The 11,575-nt window shown below is 36.0% G+C and overlaps 1 protein-coding gene across 1 annotated transcript in view; it reads right to left on the minus strand.

Moving 5' to 3' along the window:
* TMEM144 (transmembrane protein 144) overlaps positions 1-11,108 on the minus strand; it is a 46,945-nt gene extending 35,837 nt beyond the window's left edge. Inside the window, exon 1 of the mRNA XM_082602361.1 lies at positions 11,018-11,108. The gene's annotated coding sequence lies outside the window, so the exon portion shown is untranslated. The remainder of the gene's footprint in view (positions 1-11,017) is intronic.
* Positions 11,109-11,575: the final 467 nt, after the last annotated feature.

Raw genomic sequence — 11,575 nt, forward strand, 5'->3', positions numbered from 1 at the left:
CAGCTGCATCAAGAGATGGCCTCACTAGCCAGTGAGTGGGCACCAGCCTTGGGACAACATGGTCCCCATAGCCACCCATCCTGGGACTTGGCCCCTTCCATCAGTGGCCAGCAGCCTCTGCACTAGGCAGGGCCTGGCAATCAACAGGGCTGAGGGCCAGCCACACCTACCAGTGTACCCACAGTAGTTGGCCCTAACACAACAAAAGGGCTCACGCAGCCCATATAAGAAGCACCCCTAGAGAATACATCGCTGGTGAACAGCGGGGAGTGTGCTGCTGGGATGAATAGGATGTCTACTACTTAAGGCCACTTCTCCAAGATCAGAAAATATAACCAGCCTATATAATACAGAGAAGAACAAAAACAAAGAACCAGAAAAATGAGGTGACAAAGGAATATTTTCAAAATGGAAAAACAAGATAAAAATCCACAAGAAATGCTAAGTGAAGTGAAGGTAAGCAATTTACCCAATAAAGAGTTTAGGTAATGATCAGAGAGATGCTCAACAAACTTGGGGAAAGAATGGATGAAACAGTGGGAATTTTAACAATGAGTTAGAAAATACAAAGAAGAACTAAAGAGAGGTGCAGAACACAATAACTGAAATAAAAAATACACTAGAAAAAAATAACAGTAGATTAGATAATATAGAGGAAGGGATCATCAAACTGGAAGAAAAAACAGTGGAAGTCACCCAAGCTAAACAGAAAAAAGAATTAAAAAAAAATAAGGATAGCTTAAGAAACCCCTGAGACAACATCAAACATACTAACATTCACATTAAGGGGTATAGGAATGAGAAGGGAGAGAAAAGGGGGAGAAAACATATTTTAAAAAATAATAGCTGATACACCATACTAAAAAATTGAAGAATAAAAACCATATGATCATATCAAAAGATGCAGAAAAAGCTTTTGACAAAATTCAACCCCCAATTATGATAAAAACTCTCCAGAAAGTGGGCATAGAGGGAACCTACCTCAACATACTAAAGACCATATATGACAAACCCACAGCCAATATCATTCTCAATGGTGAAAAACTGAAAGCATTTCCTCTAAGATCAGGAACAAGACAAGGGTGCCCACTCTCACCACTATAATTCAACATAGTTTTGGAAGTGCTAGCCACAGCAATCAGAGAAGAAAAAGAAATAAAAGGAATCCAAATCACAAAGGAAGAAATAAAATTGCCACTGTTTGCAGATGACATGATACTATACATAGAAAATCCTAAAGATGCCACCAGAAAACTATTAGAGTTAATCAACAAATCTGGTAAAGTTGCAGGATATAAAATTAATATACAGAAATCTCTTGCATTGCTATACACTAACAACAAAAGAAAACAAAGAAAAATTAAGTAAACAATCCCATTTACTATCGTGTAAAAAGAATAAAATACCTAGGAAAAAAACTACCTAAGGAGGCAAAAATACCCATATTCAGCAAACTATAAGATACTGATGAAAGAAATCAAAGATGACACAAACAAATTGAGAGATATACCATGTTTTCTTGGATTGGAAGAATGAATATTGTGAAAATGACTATGCTACCCAAAACAATCTACAGATTCAGTGCAATCCATATCAAATCACCAATGGCATTTTTCACGGAATTAGAAGAAAAAAATTTTTACTTTATATGGAAACACAAAAGACTCCAAACAGCCAAAACAATATTGAGAAAGAAAAACAGAGCTGGAGAAATCAGGCTCCCTGACTTCAGACTACACTACAAAGCTACAGTAATCAAGACAGGATGGTACTGGCACAAAAACAGAAATATAGAAGAGTGGAACAGGATAGAAAGCCCAGAGATAAACCCACGCACCTATGATCACCTTATCTTTGATAAAGGAGGCAAGAATATACAATGGAGAAAAGACAGTCTCTTCAATAAGTGGTGCTGGGAAAACTGGACAGCTACATGTCAAAGAATGAAATTAGAACACTCCATAACACCATACACAAAAATAAACTAAAAATGGATTAAAGACCTAAATGTAAGGCCAGACAGTATAAAACTCTTAGAGGAAAACATAAGCAGAACACTCTTTGACATAAATCACAGCAGGATCTTTTTGACCTGCCTCATAGGGTAAGGAAAATAAAAACAAAAATAAAAAAATGGGACCTAATTAAAGTTAAAAGCTTTTGCACAACAAAGGAAACCATAAATGAGACAAAAGGGCAGCCCTCAAAATGGGAGAAAATATTTGCAAATGAAGCAACTAACAAAGGATTAATCTCAAAAATATACAAGCAGCTCATGCAGCTCAATATAAAAAAAAAAAGCAACCCAATCAAAAATGGACAGAAGACCTAAATAGACATTCCTCCAAAGAAGACATACAGGTGGCCAAGAGTCACATGAAAAGATGCTTGACATCACTAATTATTTGAGAAATGAAAATCAAAACTACAATGAGGTATCACCTCACACTGGTCAGAATCCCCATCAAAAAAATCTACAAACAATAAATGCTGGAGAGGATATGGAGAAAAGGGAACTCTCCTGCATTGTTGGTGGGAATGTAAATTGGTGCAGTCACTATGGAGAACAGTATGGAGTTTCCTTAAAAAACTAAAGATAGAACTACCATATGATCAAGCAATCCCAGCATATACCCAGGGAAAACCATAATTCAAAAAGATACATGCACCCCAGTGTTCACTGCAGCACTGTTTACAATAGCCAGAACATGGAAGCAACCTAAACGTCCATCAATGGATGAATGGATAAAGAAGATGTGGTACATATATACAATGGAAAATTACTCAGCCATTAAAAAGAATGAAATAATGCCATTTGCAGCAACATGGATGGACTTGGAGATTATCATACTAAGTGAAGTAAGTCAGACAGAGAAAGATAAAAATCATATGATATCACTTACAAGTGGAATCTAAAAAAAAAAGTGATACAAATGACCTTATTTACAAAACAGAAACAGATTCACAGACTTAGAGAATGAACTTATGGTTACCAGGTGGGAATGGTGGGTGTGGGGAGGGATAGACTGAGAGTTTGAGATTAACATGTACACACTGCTGTATTTTAAATAGATAACAAACAAGGGCCTACTGTAAAAAATAAGTTAAAAATAATAATAATAGCTGAAATATTCCATGATCTCAGGAAAGAAACATACATTCAGATGCAATAAGCAAGAAAGTCCCAGACAAGATAAAATCAAAGAGGTCCACAAAATGGCAAAAATTAAAGATAGAGAGAATATTAAAAGCAGCAAAGAAAAAACAACTAGTTACATACAAGAGCACTCCCACTTCAGCAGAAACTTTGCAGGCCACAAGGGAGTGGCATGATATATGTAAAGTGATTAAAGGAAAAAACCTACAACCAAGAATACTCTACCTGTTGAGGATATCGTTCAGATCTGAAGGAGAGATAAAGAGTTTTTCAGACAAGCAAAAGCTTAAAGAGTTCAGCACCACCAAATCAGTGTTACAGGAAAGGTGAAAGGGAATTCTCTGAGTGGAAAAGAAAAGACTACAACTAGATATGAAAATTATGAAAGGAAAAATCTCACTGGTAAAGATGAATATACAGTAAAGGTAGTAGATCAACAACTTACCAAGCTAATAGAAAGGTTAACAGACAAAAGTAGTAAAATCATCTATATCAACATAAGTAGTTAAGGGATACAGAAGACAAAATGATGTAAGATATGACGTCAAAAACATTAAACATCTGGTGGGGATTAAAATGCAGGGTTATTCAAATGTATTCAAACTTGAGAGATCATCAACTTAAAAAAAATCACACACACACACACACACACACACACACACATATATGAGTTGCTATATATAAATTTCATGGTTACCAAAAACCAAAAATCTATAATAGATGCACACACACAAAAAAAATAGAAAGGAATTTAAACATAATACTAAAGGTAGTCATTAAATCACAAGGGAAGAGAGCAAAAGAAAAAAAAAGGAGCAAAAAAGAACTGAAAAACAATCCCAAAACAATTTTTAAAATGGTAATAAGTACATACCTAATTATTAATTACTTTAAATGTAAATGGAATAAATGCTTCAATCAAAAAACACAGAGTGGCTGAATGGATTAAAAAAACAAGACCCATCTATATGCTGTCTACTAAAGACTCACTTCTGATCTTAAGCCACACCCAGACTGAATGTGAGGGGATGGAAAAAGGAATTCTATGCAAATGGAGGTCAAAAGAAAGCTGGAGTAGCAATACTCAAATCAGATAAAATAGGCTTTAAAATAAAGACTGTAACAAGAGACAAAGACAGCCATTACACATTGATAAATGGATCAATACAATAAGAAGATATTGGGTGTAAATACATATGCATCTAACACAGGAGCACCTAAATACATGGGAAGGGACTTTTAACACTCCACTTACATCAATCAACAGGTCTTCCAGACAGAAAATCAATGAGGAAACACAAGCTTTAAATGACACATTAGGTAAAATGGATTTAGATAGATAAATATATGGAGAGATATTTATAGAACATTCCATCCAAAAGCAGCAGAATACACATTCTTTTCAAGTGTGCAATGGAGCATTCTCCAGGGCAGCTCACATACTGGGCCACAAAATAAGTCACATTAAATTTAAAAAACTGAAATCATATCAAGTATCTTTTCAAACCACAATGCTCTGAGATTGCAGAAATCAACCACAAGTAAAAAACTGCAATAAACACTAACACCAGGAAGTTAAACAGTATGTTACTAAACAACGAATAGGTCACTGAAGAAATTAAGAGGAAATCAAAACATACCTGGAGACAAATGAAAATTAAAACACACGGATCCAAAATCCATGGGATATAGCAAAAGCAGTTCTAAAAGGGAAGTTTATAGCAATACAAACTTACCTCAGGAAACAAGAAAAATCTCAAATAAACAACCTAACCTTAAACCTAAGGGAACTAGAAAAAGAAAAACAAACAAAACCCAAAGTTAGTATAAGGAAAGAAATCATAAATATAAGAGCAGAAAAAAACAGAGACTAAAAAAAAAAAACAATCAAACTAAGATTTTGATCACTGAAACTAAGAGCTTGTTCTTTGAAAAGATAAACAAAATTGATAAACCTTTAGTCAGATTCATCAAGAAAAAAAAGGTCAAAATAAATTAATCAGAAATGAAACAGTAGTTATAACTGACACCACAGAAATACAAAGGATCATAAGATATTACTACAAGCAATTATATACCAATAAAATAAACAAGTTAGAAGAAATAGACAAATTTCTAGAAATGTACAATATCCCAAGATTGAATAAAAAAGAAATAGAAAATATGAACAGACCAATTATCAAAATGAAATTTACTCAGGTAAAAAAAAAAGCCAACAAACAAAAATCCAGGACCAGATGGCTTCACAGGTGAATTCTACCAAACATTTAAAAAGAATTAATGCTTATCCTTCTCAAACTATTCCAAAAAATTGCAGAGCAAGGAATGCTCTGTACTCTTTCTATGAGGTCAGCATCACTTTGATTTCAAAACCAGACAAAGACACCACAAAAAAAGAAAATTAGAGGCTAACATCCCTGATGAACATAGATACAAAAATACTCAATAAAATATTAGCAAACCGAATTCAACAATACATTAAAAGGATCACATATCCTGATCAAGTAGGATTTATTCCAGGGCTGCAGGGATATTTCAATATCTGCAAATCAATCAGTGTGATACACCACATAACAAACTGAATAATAAAAACCATACAATCATCTCAACAGATGAAGAAAAAACTTCTGAGAAAATTTAATATCCATTTATGATAAAAACTCTCAACAAAGTAGATAGAGAGGGAACCTACCTCAACATAATAAAGGCAATATATGACAAACCCACAGCAAAAATCATACTCAATGGTGAAAAGCTGAAAGCATTTCCTCTAAGATCAGGAACAAGACAAGGATGTCCACTCTCATCACTCTTATTGAATACAGTATTGGAAGTCTTAGCCATGACAATGTGGACAAAAAAAGAAATAAGAGGAATCCAAATTGTAAAGAAAGAAGTAAAACTGTCACTGTTTGCAGATGCCATGATACTACATATAGAAAATCCTAAAAATGAATCAAAAAATCATTAGAACTAGTAAATGAATTCAGTGAAGTTGCAGGATACAAAATAAATATACAAAATCTGTTGTGTTTCTGTACACTAAGAATGAACTATCAGAGAGAGAAATAAATAAAACAATCCCATTTACAATAGCATCAAAAAGAATAAAATATCTAGGAATAAATTTAACCAAGGAGGTAAAAGACCTGAACTTGAAAAACTGTAAGACACTGATGAAATTGAAGATGATACAAACAAGTGGAAAAACATACCATGCTCATAGAGCAAAAGAATTAATATCGTTAAAATGACCATACTACCCAAGGCAATCTATAGATTTCCTGCAATTCCCATCAAAACAGCAATGGCATTTTTCACAGAACTAGAAAAAATAATTCTAAAATTTGTATGGAAACTTAAAAGACCCCAAAGAGACAAAACAATCTTGAGAAAGAACAAAAAAGCTTGAGTTATCATGCTCCCTGATTTCATACTTCTAAGCTACAGTAATCAAAACAATATGGTACTGGCACAAAAACAGAAACATAGATCAATGGAAAAGAATAGAGAGCCCGGAAATAAACCTACACACATATGGTCAATTAATCTATGACAAAGGAAGCAAGAATATACAATGGGGAAATAAAGCCTCTTTGATAAACAGTGTTGGGTAAACTGGTCAGCTACATGAAAAAGAGTCAAACTGGACTGCTTTCTCATACCATGTACAAAAATAAACTCAAAATGGATTAAGGACTTAAATGTGAGGCCTGAAACCATAAAATTCCTAGAAGAAAACATAGGCAGTTCACTCGTTGACACTGGCCTTAGCAATATTTTTTGGAACCTGTCTCTCCAGACAAGGGAAACAAAAGCAAAAATAAAAAACAAATGAGGGACTTCCCTGGTGGTGCAGTGGTTAAGACTCCGCCTGCTAACGCAGGGGACACGGGTTCGACATCTGGTCTGGGAAGATCCCACATGCCGCGGAGCAGCTAAGCCTGTGTGCCACAACTACTGAGCCTCTGCTCTAGAGCCTGCAAGCCACAACTACTGAGCCCATGTGCCGCAACTACTGAAGCCCGCACACCTAGAGCCCGTGCTCCATAACAAGAGAAACCACCGCATTGAGAAGCCTGCACACCACAACGAAGAGTAGCCCCTGTTCGCCGCAACAAGAGAAAGCCCGCACACAGCAATGAAGACCCAACACAGCCAAAAATAAATAGATAAATAAATAAACAAATCTTGAAAAAACAAAAACAAACGGGACTACTCTAACTAAAAAGCTTTTGCACAGCATGGGAACTACCAATCAAATGAAAAGGCTGCCTACTAAATCAGAGAAGATATTTGCAAATGATATACCTCATAATAGGTTAATATCCAAAAAATACAAAGGACTCATAAAACTCAATATCAAAAAACAAATAACCTAATTAAAAAATGGACAGAGGATATGAATAGACATTTTTCCAAAGAAGACACACCCTTGGCCAACAGATACATGAAAAGATTCTCAACAGCACTAAACATCAGAGAAATGCAAATCAAACCACAATGATATATCACCTCACACCTGTCAGAATAGCCATCATCAAAAAGTCTACAAATCACAAATGCTGGAGAGGGTATGGAGAAAGGGAACCCTCCTACACAGTTGGTGCGAATGTAAATTGGTGCAGCCACTATGGAGAACAGTATGGAGGTTCCTCAAAAAAACTAAAAATAGAACTGCCATACAATCCAGAAAAACCACTTCTTGGTATCATTCTGAAGAAAAACTAAAACACTGATTCAAAATGATATATGCACACCTCTATTCATTACAGCATTATTTACAACAGTCAAGATATGGAAGCATCCTAAGTGCCCAGCAACAGATGAATGGATAAAGAAGATGTGATATATATATATACACATACACACACACACACATGCACACACACACAACATGGAATATTACTCAGCCATAATAATAAGGAAATCTTGCCATTTGTGAAAATATGGATGGACCTAGAAGGTATTATGCTAAGTGACATAAATCATATGGAGAAAAATAAATACCATACGATTTCACTAATATATGGACTCTGAAAAACAAAACAAAAGAACAAACATAAAAAAGAACAGACTCATAGATACAGAGAACAAATAGGTGGTCACCAGAGGGCAACAGGGTCGGGGGGTGAGTGAAATAGGTGAGGGAGTTAAGAGGAACAAACTTCCAGTTACAAAATAAATGAGTCCCAGGCATAAAGATGAAATGTACAGTATGGGGAAAATTGTTAATTATATTGTAATAACTTTGTATGGTGACAGATGGTAACTAGACTTATTGTAGGATCTTTTTGTAATGCATAGAAATATCGAGTCACTGTATTGTGCACCTGGAAATAACAGAGTGATGTAGGTCAACTATGCCTCAATTGAAAAAAAAAATAGGTAGACACTGGGAGGAAATGTGTCAAAATGCTAAAATAGTTATCTCTGGAGGGTGGGGATTATGGGAGATTGCAAATTTTTACGTTATGCTTTTATGTGTTTCTGGTAGTCTGCAGTGAACATGTATTGCTCGTAATATGAAAACAAAGCAATAAATGTCATTAAAAATGAAATGAAAAAAACATATCTCTTAAATCCCTTCCAGATTAAGGCTCTTGAAAAATACCTTCAGGACTCCCAGACAGTACAAGGTCAGCAGTTGTGTCTTGTGCAATATTATCAACCAGCCAGCAGAACAAAGGGGAACAGCTAGTCAGATATTTGTGCAATCCGGTAGCCACTGGTCACATATGGGTAACTAAATTTTCATTAAAATTTAGTAAAAGAAAAAAACTCAGTTCCTTAGCTAAGTTAACTACATTTCAAGTGCTCAATAACCACATATAATCAGCAGCTACCATACTGGACAGAGCAGATTATATGTAGAACACGCCTATCATTGTAGAAAATTCTACTGGACGACACTGCTATGTTTATTAAAAAGTTCTAGTTTCCTAAAGGACCAAAACCCAAATAGCTAAGAACCAGACATTTTTCATAAGATAACATTTGGAAAAGGGTATTGAACATAATTCACTTTTTTAATTGTACAAGCTACATGAGAAAAAAATAACACAGTCATTTTTAACACAGGTTACCAGAGTCATGCCCCAATACCATTTTGAAATCATTGTGCACATTGACCTTTTGATTCATTCACTTCTCTATATAAATCTTCTGGAATGGAATTTAAAATAATCCAGTGGTTTTATTCCCCCAAATTTAATATTATAGTGATAACCTCTTGTGGATATGTACTGAACAAAGTACATCTGAAATTACCTTTCCTTATTATTTTATTTTACAATGATAAATTTTTACATTTAAGGTGTTTCATTTTTTTTTCACGTATTGTTCCTTATGTGTTCTTTGCAGAGAATTATCAAATATACCACTATCTACAATATATCTTCTTTGGTATTATTAAACATAGTTTAACCCAAAACAAGAATAACTTCAAATTGATGAATAAATTTTAGCAAAAAAGATATCTATTTAAAATTTTGTGTGTTTTCTTAAAATAAAACAAAATGCTGTTTAGACAATATCCTCCATGGGACCGTAGTTGAGGAAGAGATGCTAAGACATTTAAACACTGACACAGTAACACTACTTCAATAAAAATAATAATAGTCTTACTATTAGATGCAAAGAAAGTTTCAGCCCTGTGGCTTCCCTCAATAGCTTACGTGGGTTTTGCTCAAGGGTCAAGCTGGTGGATTGTTGCTAAAATACCAGAGCTGCAATAGGTCAGAGGGGCAGGAGGTATCCAGGAAGAATATCACAGGACTAAGGACACGTGATTAAGTCCAGCTAAGAAACTTATTTTGTTTCCATTTTAACTAAAATCAGCTAAGCTAAAAAAACCCTTTATAAGCACATTGTGAAGAGAATGCCTACCCTTAAAAAAATAGCAACATGAGCAAAACGATGTCTCTACTGTAGAATATTGACAACCCTAAACCTCTCAGATTTCCTTGAAAGAATAATCTGGTGTGCTAATCACAGTGCATACACTGCATTTTGACTGCTGAGTGAACTTCAACCAGTGTTACTTAGTTATTACCTGCAGATAAATGAAGTTTATTGCATGCCTCTCTGGTACATTTCAGAAAGCATGTGATCTAATTTCATTGTGGGTTGGCAATGTTTACTATCTTTAAGGAAGTATCTACCTCATCCTAAATCAATGAAGTTCTGTGGAAAGGAAAAAATATCACTCTAGCACACACTAGACCCAGTTTTTAAAAATGCAAACCTGTTGAGTTAACAAGGCTCAAACTACTTTTGAATAATATTTAAATTAACTTAATATGCTTTAGAATAAAGTAGTTTTCACATGTTTAAGTATATGCTGATATATTGTTAAACTATATTCATTTATTTTTGTTCTGGTACTTTTGTTTCATTGAATAGTACTTCTCCCTTAAATCTCTCGTAGTAATTTAGACTTTTTCCTGTAAACCTCTCCCTATGGAGACCTTTTAGTTAGCATTTAGTACGTGCTGATCAATATTGCTTGCTCCACTTCACCTAAGATTCGGTTTTAGTTTCATGTTAATTTCCTCAAATCCCCTGGCAAGCTCCTCTGGTGTCTTGGCTAAAATTAGCAGTGCTTGAATCTACTTATTCTGAGCCTTGGTTTTTTTTTTTCAATCAGGAGCACGTTTTGAAAAATGATCAGACACTCCCCTGCAAAGCTGCTCGGGTTTCCTTGAGTTGCGGTCCTCGCCGCGCCCAGGGCCGGGGCTGAAATTCCCTGGGCTCTGCACCCGCGCGGCCGCCTCCCCCGCGCCGGCGCCCAGCCTGCACCCGCCTGATTCCCTCTGCGCCGGGCACCCGGCCAGCCTGGACTTACTGCGGGACCCTTACCTGTGCACCTGCAGGAAGGGAGGGCGGGACTCCGGCACCCACGTTCCCGTACTAGTCCGGGCGCCGTTCCTTACCGCCGAGACGGTGACCGACGCACCTGGCAGGGGGAGGAGGGGGGGGAAGGCTTAACAAAGGAGACCCGGGACCTGCCCGGAGCGGCAGGTTGGAAAACACCTTTTTCCAGCTGCTGGGCAGCGCACGGTCATGTGACTCCATGTGAAGTCACCAGGCCCTCTGTCAATCAACCAGCAAACTAAAGAGGCTTTTGTGTATTTTAAGAGATGATTGCTTAGGGAACTCAGCGTGTCACCCTCTCCAGATGTCCCAGAGCTTGGTATGATTTGTACCGTTTATGGATAAAAGGACAAGGAATTTCACACAGTCGTTAGAGATTATCTAAAGCTGAATTTTTTTTTCATGGAACGTCAAGAAATTCATCTGAACCACTAATGTCACTAATTTTCTCTTGCGACATCACAAGATTTCACTTGTAATCACTAATCCTTTATAAACGCCCCTAGACCTTTTATCTGTATATTTATTTGGTCTATTCTGAGG

This window comes from Mesoplodon mirus (genome assembly GCF_964341445.2).
Source record: "Mesoplodon mirus genome assembly, chromosome: 2".
Taxonomy (NCBI): domain Eukaryota; kingdom Metazoa; phylum Chordata; class Mammalia; order Artiodactyla; family Ziphiidae; genus Mesoplodon; species Mesoplodon mirus.